At 44.0% G+C, this 26946-nt stretch overlaps 1 non-coding gene across 1 annotated transcript; it reads right to left on the bottom strand.

Moving 5' to 3' along the window:
• Positions 1-12167: 12167 nt before the first annotated feature.
• On the bottom strand, positions 12168-12240 carry TRNAS-GGA (transfer RNA serine (anticodon GGA)). The gene has a single exon. It is a non-coding gene; the product is annotated as a tRNA-Ser (tRNA).
• Between the last annotated feature and the right edge of the window lie 14706 nt (positions 12241-26946).

Genomic DNA, 26946 nt, shown 5'->3' with positions numbered 1-26946 from the left:
TAGGCCTTCCTAGGGGAGGGATACCCATGCTCTGTTCATACCTTAGCCACCTGGATCTCCAGCTTCAGCTCCTACCATTCTTTGCCTTATGGATTCTTACTCAGCAAAAGCAAGCTGCGAATGCTTTTCACCATGTTGTATGTGCTAAGTCAATTCAGTTGCATCTGACTCTGCAACCCTATAGACCATAGCCTGCCAGGTTCCACTGTCCATGGGTTTCTCCAGGCAAGAATACTTGAGTGGGTTGCCATGCCCTCCTCCAGGAGATCTTCCCGACGCAGGGGTCGATCTCACGTCTCTTGTATCTCCTTCATTGGTAGGCTGGCTCTTTACCACTAGTGCCACGTGAAACAGTGCTACTATTTACCTTTGAACCTCTGCTCGTGAAGCCCTCTCTGCCAGGACTATCTCAAAGCAAGCAGCCAGAAACGGAGAAGGAACACCCATAACTCCTTATCCATCATTCAAAATCAGATCAGGTGGCAATAACTTGTCCGTCTTTGTCCTCTCTCTCCTCCTGGCTGTGACTGTCATCTGGATTCTTCCCCTCTGATAACCTGGGCAAGACTATAGCATAAGCTGACATAGAAGGTTATACGGATCTTTCTATATGCTTGTCTACCCACTCAACAGTGAGCTCTCTGAGGAGAAGGAACTTATTAATGTCCTTTTCATCTCTGTTTCTTGCATAATACCTGCCTCAAGAAGAGGCTGAACATAGCTGAACACACACTTCTTAGTGTGTAAGGCACTGTGCTAGGTGCTTGGGGAAAGTTTCCAATACGAAACTATTCAGAGAGAAAAACTGTCTGACAAGTATCTCAATGCATATCTTAAGTGAAGTATTTATCTTTCTTTGAATGAAAGATCCAGAATTACTCAAATAATTAGCAGCTGGGGGAACCCTGTGTCAACAGCAGGCCATCTGGCTGTGTGAAGTCACAGCACGTTGCTTCTCTTTGCTGCCATGACTCTGGGGCCCGGGGCTTTCTTGTAGCTGTGGCCTTGGGTATAGAGACCTCCCCCTTCTCTGAAGTTCTCTGCCTTGTATTCTGTTGCCATGGCGACAACCCACTTTCATTCTGGAACTTCACGCATGGGAGAGGGGAACCCTTTACTACCATGGCATACAAGATGAGGCTTCTTTAAAAAATAAGTCGACAAGGTTAATCATCAACACATTATGCTACTTCCAGAAATTCTGATTAAGTGGTCGGATAGTTTGTTAGGTATTTCTGAAAGTACTGAAAAATGGATTTGTCTCGGCATATGAGATTGGGTATATCCTTTGTTTAAATATGTCTATGTGCCTGTTGGGATTCTATTTTTAAGGCAAAAAATATTTTTGTTCTCTAAGTGTATCAAAAAACCTGTTTTCAGTCAATCTAGTGGATCAACAAGAAAAGCAAAATTTTTAGATGGAAAGCTGAGCGATTGCACGAGGTATGAAAGACTGGGAATACTGAGATTCTAACACCTGTCCAGCACTATAACAAATCTGCTCAAATCTGTTAAAAGGTATGTGAAACCTAGCCATGTCTGATTGAAAGTATTTACCTTTTTTGGAATAGAATCAGAAGAAAAAATTGCTAGAAGACTTGCTTTTTAAACCCTTTTATGTATTCAGGTGAGCAAGTGCAGATACGCATTACAGAGCCTCGTTCACTGCTCAGTGACCGCAGAAGCCTGATCGATTCCTCCTGCTCTAATGACTAAGATGCCTTAGTGTGCGCCCTGAGTCCAGCCTCCTCATAGCTCAGCATCTCTTCTCCGTGCGCCCGGAGAAATCAGGGTTCTCTTTCTAGTTCAAATAGTGGCTTCCCCCTGGCTTAGGCTGACTTCCTTTTGTCTCTTTACCCAGGCAGCTTCTCTTTTCTGGTTTCCAGCTTTTACTCCCAACACAGATGGAGAACTCTGGTTTATTGAAGAGGCCGGCCTCTGCTGAACCTCCTCACGGAATGATGTGGTTCACTGTCTCCTACTCCTCTGGATGCCCGGGTTCTCCTTTGATCAGATATGCCTTGCCGCTGCAGCCCATTTGTCTTTTCTTGGAGGAGCCACACAAGACTCTCATTTATTCCCTCGCAATCAGCTATTGCCATCGCACAGAGATGTACAGCGTGTAACAGCATTACTATACCAGAAGCATTGTATGCTCAGGCCCGGGCCAGACCGGGCTAGGGACTGGACTGGCAGGCTTGTCTGTGACACAGTTGATCAGTAGATGGTGTTTCTGACGAAAACAAAGGTGACAGCCTGCTTACTAGGCATCATTCGTAGTGGCTGCCCTGGCCCTGGCCCTACGTGGCTGCCTGCCATGCTTAGTTCTTTATGACTCAACATGTAGCTGCAGCTGATTAGATTAGGGGGCTCCTTTAGAAAAAGGTAACGTAGAACATACAGAAATTCAGGGGCCCAAAGAGACTGGAGTAGACACACGAAGGAGGGAGCATAGAAATGCCGAGAGACAGAGAGAAGAGTGGAAAGAGAAGGGTGGAAGAGCAGTACGAAGAGGAAGAGATGATAAGAAATGTGGAGGGAAGGATGACAAGAGGGAGAAATCCCTAATCTGCTACAGTTCCACTCAAGTTCCCGTGGGGTCACCCAGACTAGTACTCAAAGGAGAGCAGGCAGTGATACATGCAAAGATTAACATTAATCAGAAAGGTGTAATAGGAAATGATGGGACATGAATAGGATTTGAGTACGAGTCTGTGCAACCTCATGGTTCAAATCCTGGCTCATCAATTACTGCCTTTGTAATTGTGGGCAAGGTATTTAATCTCTCTGTACCTTAGTTTCTTCATCTGTAAAATGGGTATAAGTACAGTGTCCACCTGATAGCAGCACTGTGAAAAACAAATGAGTTAACACATGTGAGAGTACTTATCAGGATGTCTGGAACACTATACCTGATCTACTTTGCTCTTGGTTTCTATCAAGAGTGCCTCATATGGGTTGTGAAAGCAGTCACTACCCCCACCCCCCTGACTCCATCTGAGTTGAACACATTTGTGAATATCTGCTCCTTATGATCAAAACAGCTTAACTGTAACACCTTTAGGGTACTTTCCAAATTTTGAATGCAAAAAAAGTCACGTTCTCTTTTGAACTTTATGAAATCAGGATAAAAATAGAAACCAAGTGTGTGCCTCGAGGGAACAGAAACAGGCAGAGTGAAAGAGAAGCCTTTCAAAGTGTGTACCTTGTCAAAACAAGCCTTCTCTAATTTGGGCTAAAGGGGAGCAAGGCAGCCTGCACCTTCCCTTCCTCTAGGGTTACTTGTGGATCCAAATGCCACATGAGCCATGCTTTCCTTTATGGAAGGCTCTCCTCACTATTCTGGGGCTTCCCAGGCGGCTCAGTGGTAAAGAATCTGCCTGCCAATGCAGGAGACAGGGTTTGATCCCTGAGTTGGGAAGATCCCCTGGAGAAGGAAACAGCAACCCACTCCAGTATTCTTGCCTGGGAAACCCCATGGACAGAGGAGCCTGGTGCACTACAGTCCATGGGTCGCAAAAGAGTTAGACACAACTTAGAGACTAAACAGCTCTTCGCTGTTCTATATTGGATAAACACGCTCATTTTTTGTTTCATTCCATCATATTAATTCATTTATGCCCTGAAGAGTGCACCCTTCTCTCCTTTGGACTTCCCTGTAGCTCAGACGGTAAAGCATCTGCCTACAATGCGGGAAACCCTGGTTCAATCCCTGGGTCGGTTACTTCTTGGCAAAAGTGGGATTCCTGCGCCATCAGCCCACTGTCTGAGAGCACTCATAGTGGCTGATTTTGTTCCCAGAGTTTTTATAAGTGCTGGCAGCAAAGTTTCATTTTCAAACACCGAAAACAAAGGCCATGGATGTGTTCTGCAGTGGTCAACACTGTTCCAGAGGCTAATTTGTTCCTTGCTGGTGAGGAATGGAAACTTCAGCTACAAGAATACTGCAGACCTCTGGTTGCCCGTCTGACATAACGACTATATTAGTTGACTGGGGCCATCTAGCAAAAGTACCCCAAACTGGGTGGCTTAACAGAAATTTATTGTCCCAGAGTTCTGGAGACAAAAAGTCTGAAATTAAGATGGCTTGTTTTGAAGGCTGTGAGGACTTTGAAGGAAAATGAAGGAGAATTTGGTTCAGGCCTCTCTTCCAGCTTCTGGTGACTTGCTGGCCATGAGGCTTCTGCTCCATCGCCTGATCTCTGCCTTCATTCTCACACGGCCTCTCCCTGTGTGTGTGTCTGTGCTCTCCTTTTCTAAGGACAGCGGTTGTCTTAGGATCCACCTTAATGGTCTCATTTTCACTCAGTTATCTCTGTAAAGATCTTATATCCAAATTAGGTCATATTCGGAGGTGCTTGGGCTTAGGCTGCAATGTAACTTAATGTGTTGACACAATACAGCCCATAACACTGAGATATTTGAAAAGTGAGCACTGAAACGGTTCTTGGGGTTGACGGGTTGGTGGTTGGGCTTAGTGTTGGTTTGCTGTTAATGGGGTATTTGTGAAGCAAGCCCAGTGACTATGAAAATTGCAAATCATACCCTCATTGCTTAACACTCTCTGGGCTTTTGTAACTTTATACTCTCTTGTTTTCTCTATCTTGGCCTTTCCTCTCCTTAGAGTCCTCTGCTTGTTTGCCCTGGGCCCTACACTTTTACCCCTTTTCTTCTCCATCTGCATCCCCTTTTCTGGGGATCTCATCCAGTTCCACGGCTTTAAATACAATCCTTAGACTAATGTCTCTCAAATTTATCTCCACGTCTTCAGCCTTGATCCCTCCCTTGAAATCCATGCTCATAAATTTAATTATATGTTGCCTTCTAGTCATACTCACTTGGATGTTTAATGGGCATCTCAAACTTTTAATAACTAGAACTGAAATCTTGAGTTCCTCCCATAAGTATGTTCCTTCCTGTGTTTTTCTCAGTAAATGACACCTCTGTGATTCAAGTTACATCTCTGGAACCCTCGCTGGAATGCTTTGCTTTTCCCTCATGTCCACCTGTATTCAATACAGCTACAAGTCCTGTTGATTCTTCTCTTTTATGGAAGTATAGTTGACTTAAAATGCTATATTAGTTTCAGGTGTACAACAAAGTGATTTTTATAGTGAATTGCCCTAAGTCCCCTACATACAAAACCTTTAAGTTGTGAGCTTTCAAAGATGTGAATGTGGGTTTGCTTGACCAGTCACATAAGTCAGTTCACGTGTCTGGTGTACTCTGTCCTATGCGTGTGTCCTCTATAAGCGATTGGAAAGCATAAAAGCAGTGGTGATGTAGCTGGTACTACTGTCCTTTTTAAGGTACTGTACTGTAAAGTTAAAAATATTTTCTTTAATTTTTTGTGTTGGTTTTTTCATGTATTGTTTGTGTGAAAAGTATCATAAACCTATTATAGTATAGTATTATATAGCCTTTTGCGTTAGTTGGATACCTAGGCTAACTTTGTTGGACTTAGGAACAAATTGGACTTATGAACATGCTCTTGAAACAGAACTAGTTCATATGCAGGAGACTTGTATACAGATTATACTCCATGTAAAGTTGTTATAAAAGATTGGCCACATTACCTGTATTGTATATTACATCCTTGTCACTTATTTATTTTATACCTGGTAGGGTGTAATTCCTGTCTTACCAGGTCCTGTTGACTCTTAGTCTAAGATCTCCAGCATTTGTTTACTTCTCACCATCGCTGTGGCCCTCATAGTGGTCAGGCCATCAGCATCTCTCACTTGGATAACTATATAATAGCCTTCTGAATAATCTGTCTCCCTCTACTCTTGTTCTCCCACAACTATCCTTCCTGAAGGTGTTCAGTGTCAGGTAGGTCAGATCTTGCTCCCCACTTCACTTTAAATTCTCCTTAGCTCCTTGTGGCACTGGAAAACACACACACACACACACACACACACACACACACAAACTCTTTGCTCTGACCCAATGACCTACAACGGATATGTGTCTGCCCATCACTTTCCACTCTTATATACAGCCCTCCAATTTCATTCCTTCCTTAGAGCTCTGCTAGCTATTCCCTCTTTCTAGAAAGCTCTTCTTTCAGATGTTCATTCAGGTGGCTTAACTCCTTATCATTTAGGTCTCACCTCAGATTTTACTTACCCAGACAGACCCTCTGATTACTTAAATTATTATTGTTTTCAGTTCAGTTCGATTCAGTTGCTCAGTCATGTCCGACTCTTTGTGACCCCATGAACTGCAGCATGCCAGGCCTCCCTGTCCATCACCAACTGCAGGAGCCTATGCAAACTCATGTCTATTGAGTGGGTGATGCCATCCAACCATCTCATCCTCTGTCATCCCCTTCTCTTCTGCCCTCAATCTTTCCCAGCATCAGAGTCTTTTCAGATGAGTTAGCTTTTCGCATCAGGTGGCCAAAGTATTGGAGTTTCAGCTTCAACATCAGTCCTTCCAATGAACACCCAGGACTGATTTCCTTTAGGATGGACTGGTTGGATCTCCTTGCAGGGAAAGGGACTCTCAAGAGTCTTCTCCATCACCACAGTTCAAAAGCATCAATTCTTCGGCACTCAGCTTTCTTTATAGTCCAACTCTCACATCCATACATGACCATTGGAAAAACCATAGCCTTGACTAGATAGACCTTTGTTGGCAAAGTAATGTCTCTGCTTTTGAATATGCTGTCTAGGTTGGTCACAACTTTCCTTCTAAGGAGTAAGCATCTTTTAATTTCATGGCTGCAATCACCATCTGCAGTGATTTTGGAGCCCCAAAAAATAAAGTCTGACACTGTTTCCCCTGTTTCCCCATTTATTTGCCATGAAGTGATGGGCCCGGATGCCATGATCTTAGTTTTCTGAATGTTGAGCTTTAAGCCAACTTTTTCACTCTCCTCTTTCACTTTCATCAAGAGGCTCTTTAGTTCTTCACTTTCTGACATAAGGATGGTGTCATCTGCATATCTGCGGTTATTGATATTTCTCCCAGCAATCTTGATTCCAGCTTGTGCTTCTTCCAGCCCAGCATTTCTCATGATGTACTCTGCGTGTAAGTTAAATAAGCAGGGTGATAATGTACAGCCTTGACGTATTCCTTTTTGTATTTGGAACCAGTCTGTTGTTCCATGTCCAGTTCTAACTGTTGCTTCCTGACCTGCTGGTCAGGTGGCAGGTCAAGTGGTCTGGTATTCCCATATCCTTCAGAATTTTGCACAGCTTATTGTGATCCACACAGTCAAAGGCTTTGTCATAGTCAATAAAGCAGAAATAGATGTTTTTCTGGAACTCTTTTCCTTTTTCTGTGATCCAGTGGATGTTTATGTATTATTATATACAATAACTGTTTTCTATAAATCCTATTCCTATCCCATTAATTCCTGTTACATCTTTCTGATTAATTTTAATCCTTGCACTTATCAGTACCTGCTCCCTTTTTGTACATTCACTGTCTGTCTCCTTCCACTAGAATAGAAGCTACACACCACCAGGTACGTTGTCCTACTTATTCAGTTTATATCCTTAGAGACTGTGGCAGTGCTTTGCACAATTTAACCACCAAGGTGTATTTGTCAAATGAATAAATGAAGAGTTTCTGAGCAAGAAAGTGAGAGGAACCTGTAGTTAAAATATACCAGGCATGGTTCAAACCTACCACTGAGATTCGTTTTGATCCTCATAAAGTCCTTTAAGTTAAGTGTTGTCCCCATTTGACAGGTGAAGAGATTGAGGCTCTGAGAGACTAAATAAAGATACTAATCCAACAGCTCATAAAGTGCAGAGCTGAAGTTCTGACTGATTTCCACATATTTCTACTATGACATAAACTGGAGATGGTAAGTATGTAGTACAACTAATATTTTAGAAATGAGGGTGTAAGTAAGTTTTATTGAAAAGTGTCAAGAACAATGTTTAGTTCTGAGTCAATTAAAGAAGGTACTCTTTTTGACCTAATCTTTGTGATAGCTGGAGAAATTAATTGAAAGATTAAAGATTTTCACAATAGGAGGTATGCTTAGGGTTGATGATTTGAAGTAGAAGTTTTAAGCTTTAATGAAAGGAAAATTATTAAAAGAAAAAAAAACAGTGGAATATTTTTATTACCCTGTTTTGAGATTCACTACCGAGGGGCATAATGTAAGCCATGAAAGTTGGTGGTGGAGGTGGGTGGATGGAGAGGACACAAATGATTTTCCAAGATGCTGTGGGCCTAGTATAGCGCTACCAGTAGTAGGTGCTCAGGAGTATTTGTTGAATGACTGACTTGGGAGAATTAAAGTATGCAAGTCCATGTAGACAGACATTCTTTTCATCTCCCACGTGCTCTGTACCATGAGCAGAGGTTAGGACGGAGAGACTGCACATACTAAGCAGCTGGAAATCAGTCACCAGACGTCACCAGGGGGCAGAGGCCAGCCCCAGAGTTCGCAGTGTGTGAGCATTTCCTGCTTCTGGGTCCCCATTCCCCATCGTCTTCATGCACATTTATCCCTCTTACGCCTGTATGGGAATGAAGACTTGATGTGTCACTTTCCAATGATTACCAACTCTCTCTCCTATTATATCTTAATGACTTCACATCCATCCTTTGCTGGCTGTAGTTATGTTTTAGGAGAGCATGATTTAATCCATGATATAGTGCATTCTTGGTGATAACAAGCTATAAAGAATGGGATCCCATTGTAACTTATTTCAATAAATTTCAAGTTACTATATAGAAATACTAGGAATAATCTCATGAATAAAAGAAATAAAAAAGGAATTTATGACATATTTACATTCTTTAAGGAAATAATTCCAAGTACCAAAATAAGAAACTAAATTCAGGTAATCAAGAATCAAGGTATTTAAAGAAGAGCTGTTATTTTACAAGATCTGAAATAACCACTTGGAATGCAATGAAAAGCAGGAAGTGTTCTGGCTTACAGGGAACCAGTGTCATGAACCAATACAACCATTTACGGATAAAATTATCCAGGTCAAAACAAACTAGGTGATTCAACTTACAAAGGGCATAAGGGGCAATGGGGAAAATATCCTTTATATACCCAACAGAAAAGTGTAGGGGAAGTTCTCAGTTCAGTTCAGTTCAGTTGCTCAGTCATGTCCAACTCTTTGCGACCCCATGGACTGCAGCATGCTAGGCTTCCCTGTCCAACACTAACTCCAGGAACTTGCTCAAACTCATGTCCATTGAGTCTGTGATGCCATCTAACCATCTCATCTTCTGTCATCCCCTTCTCCTCCTGCCTTCAATCTTTCCCAGCATCAGGGTCCTTTCCAGTGAGTCAGTTCGTCACATCAGGTAGCCAAAGTATTGTAGTTTCAGCTTTAACATCAGTCCTTCCAATGAATATTCAGCACTGATTTCCTTTAAGATTGACTGGTTGGCTCTCCTTGCAGTCCAAGGGACTCTCAAGAGTCTTCTCCAACACCACATTTCAAAAGCATCACTTCTTCGGCGCTCACCTTTCTTTATAGTTCAACTCTCACATCCATACATGATTACTGGAAAAACCATAGCTTTGACTAGATGGACCTTTGTTGGCAAAGTAATGTCTGCTTTTTAATATCCTGTCTAGGATTGTCATAACTTTTCTTCCAAGGAGCAAGTGTCTTTTAATTTCATGGCTGCAGTCACCATCTGCAGTAATTTTGGAGCCCCAAAATAAAGTCTGTCACTGTTTCCACTATTTCCTCACCTATTTGCCATTAAGTGAGGGGAAGTTCTACTTCTTGATTAGATGTGGAGACACCAGGAAAGGTAACACAAATGACACATTTTAACAGAAAGCCATGCTTACGTTGGAATTATAAATCAGATTCCCCAGGCAATAGACTGCATTGGATATTTGCATGCAGGTGACTCTGGGAAGAGAGCTCCGGGGAACAATCCCTGTGAGGGTGTGAGGGAAGAAGGGTGGGGTGGAGGAGAAATTGCATTGCAAGTGGCCCTTCAGAGATATCCTGAATTGAGGCAAGGGAGTGGGGCCTTTGTAGCCCAGTATTTATCAATTAGATGTGTGCTGCCCCAGAGAGTGGGTGTATCTTTGAGCTAGGCAACTCCCTTCAGCAGCCCCTGGGGAGAAATCTACCTCTACCACTTGGCACTACCACTTTTGGCAGTGGGGGAGTGAGCGGCTCAGTCCTAAAGGTGAGAGGGCAGAGAGGGAGGGACATCTCCACAGAGAACCACGGTGTCTAATCTGTTGGAAGCACCACTGGGGGCTTGAAAAGAAAGAAAGAAGGTAGAATGTATGTTACTTAACATAAGATATTTTCTAAACATGATGCTTTGTTGACCATCTACTTTACCCTGGGCCATTGTAGTAATCACATGCAGCCGCATTCAGACTAAAGGAGGAGCAATCTGGAAACATAAACCCACTCATTAGCTCTGCTTAATACCCTTCAATGATTTCCTATCTTCAGTTCAGTTCAGTCGCTCAGTCATGTCCGACTCTTTGCAACCCCATGAATCACAGCATGCCAGGCCTCCCTGTCCATCACCAACTCCCGGAGTTCACTCAGCCTCGCGTCCATTGAGTCAGTGATGCCATCCAGCCATCTCATCCTCTGTCATCCCCTTCTCCTCCTGCCCCCAATCCCTCCCAGCATCAAAGTCTTTTCCAATGAGTCAACTCTTCGCATGAGGCGGGCAAAGTACTGGAGTTTCAGCTTTAGCATCATTCCTTCCAAAGAAATCCCAGGGCTGATCTCCTTCAGAATGGACTGGTTGGATCTCCTTGCAGGCCAAGGGACTCTCAAGAGTCTTCTCCAACACCACAGTTCAAAAGCATCAATTCTTCAGCGCTCAGCCTTCTTCACAGTCCAACTCTCACATCCATACATGACTACTGGAAAAACCATAGCCTTGACTAGACGGATCTTAGTTGGCAAAGTAATGTCTCTGCTTTTGAATATGCTATCTAGGTTGGTCATAACTTTTCTTCCAAGGAGTAAGCATCTTTTAATTTCATGGCTGCAGTCACCATCTGCAATGATTTTGGAGCCCAAAAAAAATAAAGTCTGACACTCTTTCCCCATTTATTTGCCATGAAGTGATGGGCCCGGATGCCATGATCTTCGTTTTCTGAATGTTGAGCTTTAAGCCAACTTTTTCACTCTCCTCTTTCACTTTCATCAAGAGGCTTTTGAGTTCCTCTTCACTTTCTGCCATAAGGGTGGTGTCATCTGCATATCTGAGGTGATTGCTATTTCTCCCGGCAATCTTGATTCCAGCTTGCGTTCCTTCCAGTCCAGTGTTTCTCATGATGTACTCTGCATATAAGTTAAATAAGCAGGGTGACAATATACAACCTTGACGTACTCCTTTTCCTATTTGGAACCAGTCTGTTGTTCCATGTCCAGTTCTAACTGCTGCTTCCTGACCTGCATACAGATTTCTCAAGAGGCAGGTTAGATGGTCTGGTATTCCCATCTCTTGAAGAATTTTCCACAGTTTATTGTGATCCACACAGTCAAAGGCTTTGGCATAGTCAATAAAGCAGAAATAGATGTTTTTCTGGAACTCTCTTGCTTTTTCCATGATCCAGCGGATGTTGGCAATTTGATCTCTGGTTCCTCTGCCTTTTCTAAAACAAGCTTGAACATCAAGGAGTTCACGGTTCACGTATTGCTGAAGCCTAGCTTGGAGAATTTTGAGCATTACTTTACTAGCATGTGAGATGAGTGCAATTGTGCGGTAGTTTGAGCATTCTTTGGCATTGCCTTTCTTTGGGATTGGAATGAACACTGACCTTTTCGAGTCCTGTGGCCACTGTTGAGTTTTCCAAATTTGCTGGCATGTTGAGTGCAGCACTTTCACAGCATCATCTTTCAGGATTTGAAATAGCTCAACTGGAATGCTATCACCTCCACTAGCTTTGTTCGTACTGATGCTTTCTAAGGCTCACTTGACTTCACATTCCAAGATGTCTGGTTCTAGATGAGTGATCACACCATCATGTTTATCCGGGTTGTGAAGATCCTTTTTGTACAGTTCTTCTGTGTATTCTTGCCATCTCTTCTCAATATCTTCTGCTTCTATTGGTGTGTGTGAAGTCACTCAGTCATGTCCAACTCTTTGTGACCTCATGGACTGTAGCCTTCCAGGCTCCTCCCTCCATGGGATTCTCCAGGAAAGAGTACTAGAGTGGGTTGCCATTTCCTTCTCCAGGGGATCTTCCCGACTCAGGGATTGAACCTGGGTCTCCTGCATTCCAGGCAGATGCTTTTACCTCTAAGCCACCAGGGAAGCCCCTCTACTTCTGTTAGGTCCATACCATTTCTGTCCTTTATCAAGCCCATCTTTGCATGAAATGTTCCCTTGATATCTCTAATTTTCTTGAAGAGTTCTCTAGTCTTTCCAATTCTGTTGTTTCCCTCGATTTCTTTGCATTGGTCGCTGAAGAAGGCTTTCTTATCTCTTCTTGCTATTCTTTGGAACTCTGCATTCAGATGCTTATATCTTTCCTTTTCTCCTTGGCTTTTCGCTTCTCTTATTTTCACAGTTATTTGTAAGGCCTCCTCAGACAGCCATTTTGCTTTTTTGCATTTCTTTTCCATGGGGATGGTCTTGATCCCTGTCTCCTGTACAATGTCACGAACCTCATTCCATAGTTCATCAGGCACTCTATCTATCAGATCTAGGCCCTTCAATCTATTTCTCACTTCCACTGTATAATCATAAGGGATTTGATTTAGGTCATACCTGAATGGTCTAGTGGTTTTCCCCCAGCTCTTTGACTTGCCTTTGGGTAGGGTGACCATATAATTTATTGTGCAAACTAACATTTCTGTGAGGGAAAGGAGGCCTTAAAATAATTACACAGAGGCAAAGGTCTAAGCAAAGACTGTTCTTGGCAAACTGGGATGTACATTCATACCACCTGTAAGGCTCCTGTGAGTAACAGTTAAGTATCCTTACAGATACTGTGGCTGCCCCCTTCCCCTCTTGTCACCTTCTTCCAAAAGTTCACTCCCCTTTGTCCTCCATTAGGTTCTGAACCAAATGAAACTCTCACCCCATGGCCCTTGTGTTCAGCTTTTCTTCATGCACTTTTAAAGGCTACCATTCCCCTTTAATTCTTTAAATCTCAGCTTAAATTTTCCCTATCCAGACCCCCTCCCATTTAACCTCCCTCATAGTACCTGTTTCTTTAATCCACAATCCTAACTATGATATGAAATTATAATCACCAGATTTTAAGCTCCGTAAGGACATGAATTTACATCGTCTTGCATTCCAGTGTATCCCTGGTCATTAATTAGCCCAGTGCTAGTCCATACATGTTTAGTGCTCAGTAACTTACAAATTTGGAGAAGGCAATGGCACCCCACTCCAGTATCTTGCCTGGAAAATCCCATGGATGGAGGAGCAGGGAATAAATGAAGAGCTTGGGAAATTATTCTGAAACAAAAATCTTGTGTGTGTGTGTGTGTGTGTGTGTGTATTCGGTGAAACGCCCACAGACCAGCAAAGGACAAACACAGCACCTACTGGGAGTTGTGGCTGTGGCTGCTGACCCTGGAAATGTGGACATAGAGGAATGCAAAACATTAAATAATCGATCTGCAAACACCCAGAGGATCTTAGGTTGCTGGATAATAACCAACATTTCAGTGATGGGAAGATAGTGTCAGAACAGTCTAATTTCCTTTTAAGACAGAGGGACCTCCATCAAAATCATTTATTAAGTGTCTGCACACAGCCGGGAGAAGCCTGTCAGAGATGGAGGGGCTTGTAGTCAGCTGTGAAGCATCAGATTTAATACATGTTTTGACTTCAGCTAAAATCTGATTTTGCTTCTCTGATAATTTCCTTTCACAGGGCAAACAAATATGAGCTCCTTACAGTAGAAGGTGGTAGCAGAATAGTTACAGGTTTAAGCCCAATATAATTACTAAAGCCTTTAAAAGGAAAAAAAGGAAAAAAAAAAAACCTTCATGATTAAAGGTGAAATCATTTTAAAGGTGAAAAAGGATGCCCTTTTGCCCAGGTCACATGAGGTCAACTTTTCAGCACTCTGCCTACTAACACCTGACTGGCACAGAAATCAGAATTGCACTGGGATCAGCGGGTACACTGTTGTTGGTTAGGTTGGAATGATTCCTGAATGCCCTCCTTGAGAGAGGGTCCAAGTGAACTACCAGAAGTATTAGCTTTGATCCTAATTCACACATAAGAATCCAGGGCAGAGTTGGAGGCAAAAAGTAATACCCCTTCAGGGGTCAGGAAGTCATGTGGACTTTCCCAGATATCAGTGCCAGGTACTCTAACCTTGGCTTTTAGAAAGAGACAGCATTTTGGGTCAAGCTGACAAACTCAGTCTAGCATCCAGCCATACAGACCTTGCATGTGTGTGAACTGAATACAAAGCAGCTGAAAAATTCCACAACAATAAATGCTTTTAGCATCTTAAAGGCAAGGTTCTGGAGACATGAGCTCCTTAAACATAGTTAAGGGGATACTTGTAACATAGGACTTGGGGATACCCAGCTGTGGGGATGAGCAGTCCCACCTGCCAGTGAAAAGCCCACACTGGAGAAGTCGGCAGCGGTGCTGGGGTCCCGGGCTCAGCCGCAGCATCCTGCCTTATAAAGAAACCTCAGTTTGGGGGATGTTGAAAAAAATCTTTGTGTCTGTCCACAGAAGGATGTGGTAGGGGCAGCACGGTCACCAGGTGATGCCAAGTGCAGCACTGATGGTGCGAAATCAAGTGGGATTTAACATTCCGTCATGTACTCAGTGTTTGAATTTATTTGTGGTTGGGTACAGGACTAGGGGCCGGCATTCAGTGCAAACAGAAGAAATGCCATCTCTGTTGCCATGAAGCTTAGAGTTTCCAGAGAATCTATATCGACTAACCTGATGGGCCATTATATTTCCAGGCCTGTGGGGGTTTGAGGTATAGCTGAATGTAGGAGAACAGGGATTAGGAGGGGTGCAGGGTAGTTGATATTAATAATCTCAGTTCATCGAGTGGCAGAAGCCCACAGAGACAGAGTCCAGAAAATAATTTTACAATCCATTTCATGTTCTGGGATGTGTTATTATCCTGCAAAGGGGAAAAGGGCTTTGAATGTTAGCCACATTCAAGATTGCAGGAAGGTTCCAGTCCTCCGTATGAGTCAGGAGCATTCAGCACTACTCGCCACATCCTCTTTTTGCCCATTCTACCCGCTATGTTTTGGTGATACTGTATGTGCCTCCTCTTGGCCCCTTCCTTTACTGGTTGGTCCTTCTCAGTATCCTTTGCTGGCTTCTTCTCAATTGCTCAACCTGTGAATGTTGGCATATCTCAGGCCTTTGTCTCTTTTAATCACTGTCCTCAGGTGATGCCATGCAACCCAAGTCTAATATCTTCAGGCCTCAAGGCACTCCTCCAGGGCTGACACCTCCTCAGGACTCCAGGCCCATATGGTTCTCACATATTTGGCCTATTCACTGTCCTAATAGACATCTCAGACTCAAGTTGGCCAGCCCTCAAGCCTGCCCTCCTCTAACCTCTTGCATTTCAGCTCATCTAATTGCTGAACAAAGATCTAGGCATTACCCTTGACTCTTCTCTTTCCTTTATCTCCCACATCCAATCCATCCCAAGTCCTGTCACTTCTTCCCCTAAAACATGCTCCTCTTAATCTCCATTACTATAGCCCTGGCTCAGGCTAAATTATTGCAGGAGCTTCTTAACTGATTCCCTTCTTCCACTTTGCCCCTTAATAACCACTCTATGCCCATCAGCCAGAGGGATTCATTTACACATTAATCAAATTATGTTACTCTTTCTTGAGTTAAAAACGATGATGGCTTGCTTAGTCCATTTAGTATAAAATCCAAATTCTTTTTCCTGGCTTAAAAGTTCCACGTGTTCTGTTCTTTGCACCCACTACCTCCCCTTTCCTACCATGTTCTAGATGCAGTCTTCTCGCTGTTCCCTAGACAACCTGAATTTCAGACTCAGGATTCTGCAACTGCTCTTCCCTCTGCGTGGACTGTTGTTCCCCTATCTTCTCATGGCTCACTCTATACTGACGTTCAGATCTCAGTCTAAATGTTTTGGCAAGGAGACTCCCTTGACCATAAACCTAAGGTAACAGTTACTCTTTATTGTATACCCTTTCAAATGGCCTATGTATTGCTTACTATTAGCTGATATATCAGAGAAGGCAATGGCACCCCACTCCAGTACTCTTGCCTGGAAAATCCCTTGGATGGAGGAGCCTGGTGGGCTGCACTCCATGGGGTCGTTAAGAGTTGGGCACGACTGAGTGACTTCACTTTCACTTTTCACTTTCATGCATTGGAGAAGGAAATGGCAATCCACTCCAGTGTTCTTGCCTGGAGAATCCCAGGGATGAGGGAGCCTAGTGGGCTGCCGTCTATGGGGTCGCACAGAGTTGGACATGACTGAAGGGATTTAGCAGCAGCAGCAGCAGCTGATATAATATATATATATATATATATTTTTTTTTTTTTTTCTGGATGAAGGAGACTTTCATGGGCTCCAAAATCACTGCAAATGGTGACTACAGCCATGAAATTAAAAGACACTTGCTCCTTGGAAGAAAACCTATGACAATCCTAGACAGAGTTCTAAAAAGCAGAGACATTACTTTGTCAACAACAGTCGGTATAGTTAAAGCTATGGTTTTTCCAGTAGTCATGGATGGATGTGAGAGTTGTACCACAAAGAAAGCTGAGCACTGAACAACTGATGCTTTCATACTGCAGTGCTGGAGAAGACTCCTGAGAGTCCCTTGGACTACAAGGAGATCAAACCCGTCAATCCTAAAGGAAATCAATCCTGACTATTCATTGGAAGGACTGATGCTGAGGCTGAAACATCAATACTTTGGCCACCTGATGCAAAGAGCTGACTCATTGGAAAAGACCCTGATGCTGGGAAAGATTGAAGGCAGGAGAAGGGGACCACAGAGGATGAGATGGTTGGATGGCATCACCATCTCAATGGAGAAGAGTTTGAGAAAGCTCCGAGATGGTGATGGACAGGGAATCCTGGCATGCTATAGTCCATGGGGTCATGAAGAGTCAGACAAGACTGAGCAACTGAACAACAACAACAAAGCTGATATTTTTACTTATTTGCTCACTTATTTATAGTCTGTCCTCACCCACTGAAGTGCAAACTCTAAGAGAGCAGGGACATTGTATCCCCAGAACTTGGAGTGATAGCTGATTTCTATAGGAATTCAACCAATATCTGTAGAATAAATGTGTATGTAAATGCCTGAAGGGTAGAGTTACTCCATCCTGTCATGCATGTGCCTTCTCCCTTAAATGATTAAACGCACAAGTAGCTATATAAGAAATCACCCCATAACATAGTGACTTAAAACAACAAGCAGTTACAATGGCTCAAAAATGTATAGGTCAGCTGTGTAGCTCGCTAACTAGGGCCAAGTTTGGCCAAGTTTGTTTGGCTCATTCATGTATCTGTGGTTGGCCAAGGGCTGTTTGGTCCAAGAAGGTCTTACTTCCTCGCAAGCCTGGGAGTTGTTTGACTGTCAGCATGGATCACAGTGGGACTGGGCCGTGCATCTCTTTCGTTCGGCAGTCCCAGCTTGTTCACATGATCAGAGTCCAGGAGAGAGTGGAAGTGCTCAAGGCTTCTCCAGGCTGAGGCTTAGAACTGGCACATCATCACTTACCCCTCATTCTGCTGGTGAAAGTGAATCATAAAGCCAGTTCAGATTTCAAGGGAAATTAACTCCACTTATCGACAGGAGGAAATGAAAAATCACATTACAAAGGTGTGACCACAGGGAGAGGGAAAAGACTGGGGGCATTTTTGCAATCCCTCTATCACATGGAGGATGACAACGCAAGTGGTCACTGCTCATGGCTACAAGTCTCGTCCCAGAGAAGCACATAAAGAGCTTGTAATGAGGCCCAGAAATGCCCTTCTATCTGTCCATGAGCACAGATGTCACAAGATCCAGCATGTTCTTGGTCGCACAGAGGTGGTGACAGGAGTGGCAGGAACTGGCCCCTGGACACCCCGCAGTCTGCACAGCTGTGAAGACTCCTCTGTGGCCAGTGGGAGCCTCAGGACCCCGGTCCTCCCTGGTTTTCCTTCATGATCAAGAAACCAGCACCTAATTCCATGTGGCCCTCCGGGCAAGGCTCAGTGAGGTGCTAATACCTCTAGGAACCCACCTCAGAAGATGGTGAGCATCAGGGGTACTTTAATGCCAGACAGCTCTCAACTTGCAGGCATCTGGTGAAACACAACGTTAAATCAATGGGCTCTTCTTTGTTTTGGGGACTAGAACTCAAATGACTGAGAATGGAAAAGCCTTGACACAGGTGTCTTAAGGGAACTCCTTAAAAAGTGAGGAAAACAGCTTGAGCAGCCTTGTCCATGCCTTCTGTGCTGAGTATGTCTGCATCCCGAGCCAGTCAAGGCTAAAGCCAAAAGAGAAAGCACTTGTTCTAACAGATACGTTCTTGCATCTTTCCAAAAAAAATACATATGCTGTCCTCAGTATTTAAACATTATTCCTGATGCCTAGATGAGCTGAAGCTTGCCACTGGGTCACAGAATTGAAAAACTAACTCAAAGAGAATTCGCAACTTATTTCAGATCTCTCACCGAGCGGAAAAGGCTCCCCTGATGTGACTCCCTGTCTGATTCTCCTCTCCCTTCCCAGATGCTAGGTCAGGTTTAAGTTCTTTCTCCAACTCAGAGGCAGACGCCTGTGCTTGACTTGAACATACTGATTTCACGCAGGTGAGAGTGGATGCAGTGAGTCAGCTTGACAAATCTTTAGTTTAGTTCAGTGTCCTTTGGTATCACTTGAACCAAATGTTTTCTGTCCCCAGCCATTCCACTCAACCATTTATCTCCCCAGCATGGAATATTCAAATTCTTTCTAAATTTCACGTATTAAAAAAATACTTCTAGACCATGGTTACATGATATCTCCACTGGGAGCCCTGTTCCTTTCCCTACCCTGAGCAAGCCAGATATAAAACAGATTGAAACAGCTCAGCAGTTGGACTGAGGTCTCTCTCTGTGCCTACTTAACTGTGGAGTCGACCAGACTTTGGGACTCTCTTGTAATCCGGCAGAGAAAGGAAAAAAAATAAATCAGTGACTCTGTTCCATTGTATCTGAAACTTCTCATGCTTCCCACAGACACATTCCTGAAGGCACCAGTTGCGGATGCAGAGCTCCGTGGGGTCAGAGTTGGATCCCACTGGGCTGTTTGGGCCTTGTAGGGGAAACAGCGGTGATTCATGACTCATGGTTCTCCAGCCCAGCCTGGGGGACTTGCCCAACTTCACCACAGAAAGAAACAGATCGTAAGCTTGGAGAGCCAGGGAGGAAACCAGAGGCATGTCTGGGATGATTAGAAACATGAAAAGATCCCCGTGGTAGGCTGTGTTTGTCATCCTCTCTGGCTGGAGGTGGACAGAGAACAATAAAGATAGCATTTGATTGTAAATGCCAAGGCTCATACTGGATATAGGTGTAAAGACTTCCAGGCACCTTGGCTAGAGCAGGGGAAGGCTTTGATAGGAGAAGTGGCTATCATGAGGGGGTGAAGGGCCTGTGTGGATGTGGTGGTTATGAACTGCTTCCTGTTTCTCTGCACAGGAAGAGATCACTTCTCTGTAACCATGGAGGTGCCGATGCTTGATGGTACCCACGGTATTGACTCCTGATTGCTAGATCAGAGACAAGGTACTTGGACTGGTTCTGGCAGATTCGGCATCTCCTGACGTCCTTAAAAAGGAACGAGGATATTTGCTGCTCTAACTAACAGATTCCCAAGCTTTACTAGCAGGTGAGCAAGAAGAAGGTCCCACTCCCTTTGGTACTCACATCACCACTAACTCCATCAAAGTGTGTAAGGCTTTTCTCCATCTCCTCACCCTTTCATCAAAATATATCCCTGAGCTGAAATGGAAGCATTCAGGTATCTGCCACCAGCTTCAGGCAGAACCATGACTTCCCCTGGATTTGGGGGCCTGCTACTGGGTCTGGTTCACACTTTAGGCTCTTTCCCTTCTCAGGTGCCTTGCATTCCTCCCATGCAAACTTACTCAGGTTGCTTCCCCTTCTCCCTTCCTTCCTGTTCCAGTAGATGTGTCCATATGTTTGAACCCCAGAAATTGTGCATTCCCTTGGGGTCCGCACAAGCCCCAAGTAAAGAAGTCAAAGTAGGTAAGAGCAGAGGGAGCGGTTTTGCCTAGCTGTTTCTGCCAGCCTCATTCCAGTCAACCGAGACCTTGATAAAGCCAGAGGAGGAGAAAGCTGAGGATCAGGTACCAGTGAGATTTTGTTGAAAGAGGAGTCTAAAGAGGATGACCTGGGACTCTCTGGCGGTCCAGTGGTTAAGACTCTGCACTTCCAAAGCAGGGGCCACAGGTTCCATCCCTGGCTGGGGAACTAAGATCCCACATGCCACATGGCATGGCCAAAACACTAAAAAGAAAATGAAGATAGCCTCAAAAGGGTTGTAGATTCAGTGTTCTAGAAGTGGTGCCTATGTGCATGCTTAGTCGTGTCCAACTCTTTGTGACCCCATGGACTGTAGCCTGTCAGACTCCTCTATCCATGGGATTCTCCAGGCAAGAATACTGGAGTGAGTTGCCATTTCCTATCCCAAGAAGTGGAGCCTAGATAGGATCAAAATCCAAGCATGCCGAGATCATGCAATGGTGTTTGAGGGTCATTGTTCTAAACACCTGTAATGGTTTACAACTCACCTGAACAGGCCAGATTGTGCCTGTTGTGCCAATGGACCAGGCTGGCTTACAGGGACAGAGAAGGTATCTCATGTCCCAGACAGGAGTTATCCAGTAGTTACAGGAGTTATCCAGTAGTTAGACTCCTCCTTGTACTTAGAGGATTATTTATGAACATAAAGATACCCAAGGGCTTCCTTGATGGATCAGATGGTAAAGAATCTACCTACAATGCAGGAGACCTGGGTTCGATCCCTGGGTCGGGAAGATCCCCTGGAGAAAGGAATGCCTACCCATGCCAGTATTTTTACCTCGGAAATCCCATAGACAGAGGAACCTGGCAGGCTACAGTTCATGGGGTGGCAAAGAGTTGGACAAGAGTAACTAACGCACAAACACACACATAAAGATACCCGATGAGTATAATTCCTTTGTAGTGATGGGATTAACATCTCAACAGTCTTCTAACTGGTTTGGAAATTGGGAATGTTCTATGGAAATCGGCTTCTTTTGAATTGCAGCTACATGCACAGTGGATTTCCCCCCTGCCCCCCTTAAGTGGAGGCATATGGCAATCTGGGTGTTCCCTTACCGAAGTAAAGATAATAGCTTCTTCATTTTCTCAAGTTTCATTATCCTTTCCACAAAGAGAGTTGCTCTGTATTCTGCTTGTCTTTTTCTATTGTCATCCACTGGGGCCTATGACAATCTCGTTAATATCACCCTCAGCTCTCTTCTCACAACACCTGTTGTGTGTGACAATGTGGCTGCTCAGGGGAGACATGATAGTGGCAACTCTTTGTACTTTAGGGGCTGAGGTGTGATTTGGGAAGCCTGTGAATTATGAGCTGAAGGTCATTATCTCTGTTTCTAGCTCTACAACTGAGCAGCAGCATCACAACTAACCAACCAATAATTATTAATTTAGTCCCTTTATTAGAACCTACTGTGCCCCCATCACCTTCCTTGATCTCATGGACTATTAGACATGGTGAAAATGAAAGTGTTAGTTTTTAATCATGTCCGAGTCTTTGCAACCCCGTGGGGTATAGCCTGCCAGGCTCCTCTGCCCATGGAATTCTCCAAGCAAGAATCCTGGAGTGGGTTGTCATTCCCTTCTCCAGATCTTCCCAACCCAGGGATCAAACCCAGGTCTCACTCATTGCAAACAGATTCTTTACCTTCTGAGCCACCAGGGAAGTCCATTAAACACGGTGCTTGTCCTCAAATTGCTTAAACGCCAATTGGAGATGCAGAGATTACAACCATGACCCAGTTAGCAAGTGCTCAACAGCTCGACAACCCTGGACAAGGAAGAGAGCAAGTCTGGTGTGGCCTGGTGTGAGAAAGCAGCTTCAGGAATGAGGTGGGACGGGAGGCAGAAGGAGCTCAAGTTCCAGCAGTTCTTCTGCCCCTGCATCTAGGAGAGGGAAACTAAAGATGGTATTGCACGTAGACGGGCCAGTGTAGGGTACCCGTGACATTGATGAGGTTACTAAGGGGCTCTGGGCACCAGTGCTGGGACTGGGGAGGGAAAGCAAGATGTCTGGACACTTGCAAGACTTTGAGAGTGACCTTCAACTCGGAGATCAGTCGATAAAGAATCTGCCTGCAATGCAGGAGACCCAGGTTTGATCCCCGGGTTGGGAAGATCTGCTGGAAAAGGAAATGGCAACCCACTCCAGTATTCTTGCCTGGACAATCCCATGGACAGAGGAGCCTGGAGGGCTACTGTCTGTGGGGTCACAAGAGTTGGACATGACTTAGCGACTGGACTACCACTATGTCACCTTAGTGTTCTAGGTGCCTCTGTGGCCTCAGCCTGGTCCCAGCATCCCATACCCATGCACTCTCTATTTCATTCTCTACCTATAACTTCTGTCTTTTAATGAGTATTATTTTACTCCCTCCTGGCTGTTTCTCTCCATTTTTTCTCTTCTGTTCTTTTCTTTTCCCTTTTTAATCAGTCTGTCTCCAATCCCCTTCCCCTCAAGGACGGGCTCAAGTCTTGCTAATTCTAATGGAGACTGGTGTCCAGGGGTCATGGGGGTGGGTGCAAGCAGTGAAAGTGACCTGCTTTAGCATTATTATTTTTAATACTGTAATAACAATGATATGGGTACATATTACAACTCATAAGTCTGGATTTAGTTTCTAAGAAAGCCCCAGTTATTTTTATGTAAGAATGCCCATGTGAAGAAAAAAGATAAGTAACTTCCATGGAAAAATTAACTTCAATGGAAGGCTATTAATACGTTTGATATTCTTGGCCAACTAATGCTGCCGAACATCTTCCTTTTGGACTATAAATTTCTTGCTTATCTGCCTCATTCTCCACTGACCCTTCTCCACTTCATCTCCAGCACCTAGAATAGGGCTAGGTACACATTAGGAGCTCGATACATATTTGTGAAATAAGTCAATGGAGAGTTTTAGGAGTTGAAAGGGTGTTTTCAAATAAGGGAAAGGCTGAGGCATAAAAAAATCTCAGAAACGAGGCAAAATTATGCAATGAATTGGAGATAAAGTCTGAAGTAGAAGTCATGATCTAGTTCAAAATCCTCAGTGATGATCGGCACGTACACCCAGTTTCATCGTGTCACCACAGACCTCAGTACCTTCGCCTGTAAAATGAATGAAACAATCTGGAAGGTCTTTCTGCCTGAAAAATTCCTCCATTTCTTTTCCAACGTAGGTTTGTGTGGTCCCATTGGAAATGGCTCCATTTGGCTTTGATTTTGAATCTGTAGCCTCTCCTCCTACTGCCATCTCCACTTGGTGCCTGGACAGCTCTTTGATCACAGTCTCGGAGAACTGAGCAGCGGACAACATCAAACAGAGCCTTGCTCAGGAGCTTTGGGTCTAGAAGTTTATCCATGTTTTCAGTGTCAGCTCCTGTTTGTTCCTTTTGTTCTGTATTATTATCAATTACAAACATTTAATATATGGATTCTTTCTTTGGCTCCTGAATAACTGCTTTCGCAGGCATAATGACTTGTAAAATAAGGACAATCAGCTGGGCAGCTGAGATTACGAGGCTTAAGAATCAGAGTCTGCATGGCCCACAGAAAAAATGTACATTATAGTCCCATCCCCACCCTTCTTTCTCCTGATTTCCTCTAGGAAAGGTACTTGGAATTTTCTTGGCACAGTCCAGGTATTCCATAGACGTTCATGCCTTCCTTTTCCTCAGAAGCAGGAAGCGATCTTTAGATGCCGTGGTCTGATTCTGTATAAAGAGCTGGAACAATCTTGGAGGCCTTCACTTTTCCTGCTAAATGTTCATTTTTTAAATTCCACTTGGTCAACTTCTCCCCTCCGTTTTGGTGGTTGCATTGACTTCCTTTAAGTAGCTATTAAATAGAAATGGTGATAAGAATGGTGGCAGCAAAGACACAGAAAGGGATATGTGGGAGGTTGTTCTCTGACAAAGAATAGAACATAAACCTAATAGTGAGACCACCAACCCAGTTGTGAGCATGAGTTGCTCACAACTGAGCAACTCATGGCACAGTGGGTAACTGCTTGAGATAATCTGGGAAGGTCTTCATCTTTTAGAATGGGGGTTGTAAATTCACAGCCTGGGAATCAGATTTGGCCATAAACACAGTAGTTTAGACAGAAAAATGTTTGAAAATGTTCTTGCTAGGTAAAGCCTTAGAAAGGTCCACGTTTCTCATCACTCCCTGTTGTCTTATCCTGGACCCATAACACACTTATGCAAATCTCCTGTCCTCTTTTTTTGCAGTTTACTTGAACAATCCATATATTCTCTGGTATCAGTTGAAACTCCTGTATGGATGTTCTCCCACCAAAAGAGGAGCTGCACCACCAGCTCATCACCAGCTCCCTTATTCTTCATCTTGGCTTTGCCCACAAAGGTCATCATCAAGAAGTTTGAGGATCATGTCTGCCAACAACAACTACAAAGATTATCATCCCGATTGACTACTAGAAATCAGCTGACTCCTTGTTTCAGAGGCTCTCCTTCTACTTTTCCCAGCCGTGCTAGATATGTGAGAAGCCAAGCTTTCTCTGTGTCAATCTCCGCCGTGCTGGGCTCTGTTGGAAGCCTCTGGGAGCTCGGTGTGCAAAAGAGATAAGCCAGGGGTGTGGTGCTTGTTTAACGGTTCTCTCTGTAGTGTCCTTGTATCCTTAGCTCCTATTTTTCTTGCCCATTTCCTTGGCCTTTCATCATAAATTCTCTGTGTTGTTTCTATACCACTCTTGGCAGGATAGCCCACTATATTCTTTTATTAGCTTGCCTCTGCAAGGAAAATGATGCTACACTATTTGATGGTATTTTTTCTGTGAGCTCTTGGACACTCATATTTACTGGACTCTCACTTTTTAAAACCTTTATATACCATCCTTGTGCCCTTCCAAGAAGCTGTACTCTTTTTTTTTCTGGCACACAGTTCATCATCTTACTGAGTTTTATGGCTACCCTGATGTCAGAGATCAACCCCTGATGTGGTACCACCTCCTCTTAACTCCTGTGTGAGAATGTGAAACCCTAAATACAGAAATACAAGGCTTCCCTGGTGGCTCAGATGGTAAAGCATGTGCCTGCAATGTGGGAGACCTGGGTTCAATCCCTGGGTCGGGAAGGTCCCCTGGAGAAGGATATGGCAACCCACTCCAGTACTCTTACCTGGAAAATTTCATGGACAGAGGAGCTTTGTAGGCTACAGCCCATGGGGTCGCAGAGTCCGATACAACTGAGTGACTTCACTTTCACTTTCAAATACAGAAAAGTTTCTTCTTTTTAAATTTTGATCATGCCCACTGTATGTAGGATCTAAGTTCCCTGACTAAGAATAGAACCCTGGCCCCTGCAGTGGAAGTATGGAGTCTTAACCACTGGACCACTAAGGAAGTCTTGAGAAGTTTCATGAAAAAGCCATTTGATATCACAGAAGGGATTTCTGAAGTGACTGGGTAGGGCATTGGATTTCAAGATCCTCAGTCTATTATCTTTTGGAAAAAAAAAAAACACCTTTTTAATGCAATAAGTTGATTGGAGGAGTACTCTCAGGATATTATTGGCTAGGGAGTGAATAAAACAGGATTGAACAGGGGGAAATGTTGAATTGCAATGTAGTCACAGCTTTTTTCTACCATTTTTTTTAGGGTAGTCTGGAGCTAGAATAGAATTTTCAGAGATATCTTAAATCAGGGCAAGGAGCCCAGGTCTATATACTCCACATGGACCAGTAGAGTGAGGCAGAGTGCCCCCAGCAATGTGGCATGACCTTGGTCATATTCCAGCCTTTAGATTCAGAAGATGTGCTAAGGATGCATTTGGCCACTTGTACAGAGGGGTCTGCAGAGATACCCTCCAGTGCACACGTAAAGCTCTCAGGATCTGATGCCTAAGATTTTCTATGATTGTTGCCTTGAAAATATTGTCTGTTGATGACACTGGTGACCACGCTTGTTAGTTACAGGGCATTTGTCCCAGCTAGAAGTGAGGGGACAAAGGAAAACACAGCATGCTGGCAGGTAAGACTGGACTCCAGACAGGATGACAGGGGCTGGCTGGGGGCGGGGTATGAAGGAGACCTCACCTCACAATACATCTCTCAGAATGGAATCTGTTCAATTTTTAATTATCTGCCTTGGGCATGAAACATGCCTCGTTTTATCTTTAGCTGCTGCTGGGGAAGTCTAAGTATTTTTTCAGCTTACCTTTTCCAATCTTTCAGGCTTTCACTCTGGGGTGCCTTGCTTGTGGTTTTAACCTTTTATCTTTCTTTGTGATGGTTGTTTTGTGTTTACAACTAATCAAATATTCCACGGGCTCCCTGGGGTTTGACTGGTCAGCGAGGAGCCAGAGACAATTCAAAGCTCATTTCCCACTTGCCAGACTCGTGGAGTGACTTGAGGAAAAGGGGGAACTCCTAACACACAGAGTGTGAATTGTGTGCATAAGCAACTTGAAACCCAGGCAACCTTCAGCTCAGGGTTTCCTGTTAATCAGCTGGGCTTTCTGGCATAGCGATGAGCAAGTGGCATTAATGAGGTAGGCACAGATAATGCCAGGGGGGCTTGGACAGTGAGAAGGAGGCGGGCAGGGCAGTGGCAGAGAAACAATAAATGAGGAACTTATTTTATTCCCCCACCTTTTTTTTTTAACAGTAGCAACTTTTTGGCTGATTAAAGGACTTTTCAGGGTTCCAGGAGGAAAGTGTCTTTTGTAGTACACACTAGAATGTCAGTTCGCATTATGAAGCCCTAGCT

This window comes from Ovis canadensis, chromosome 2 (assembly GCF_042477335.2).
Source record: "Ovis canadensis isolate MfBH-ARS-UI-01 breed Bighorn chromosome 2, ARS-UI_OviCan_v2, whole genome shotgun sequence".
NCBI lineage: Eukaryota > Metazoa > Chordata > Mammalia > Artiodactyla > Bovidae > Ovis > Ovis canadensis.
The sequence above is the reverse complement of the archived record's forward strand: the minus strand, read 5'-3'. Positions and strand labels throughout refer to the sequence as shown.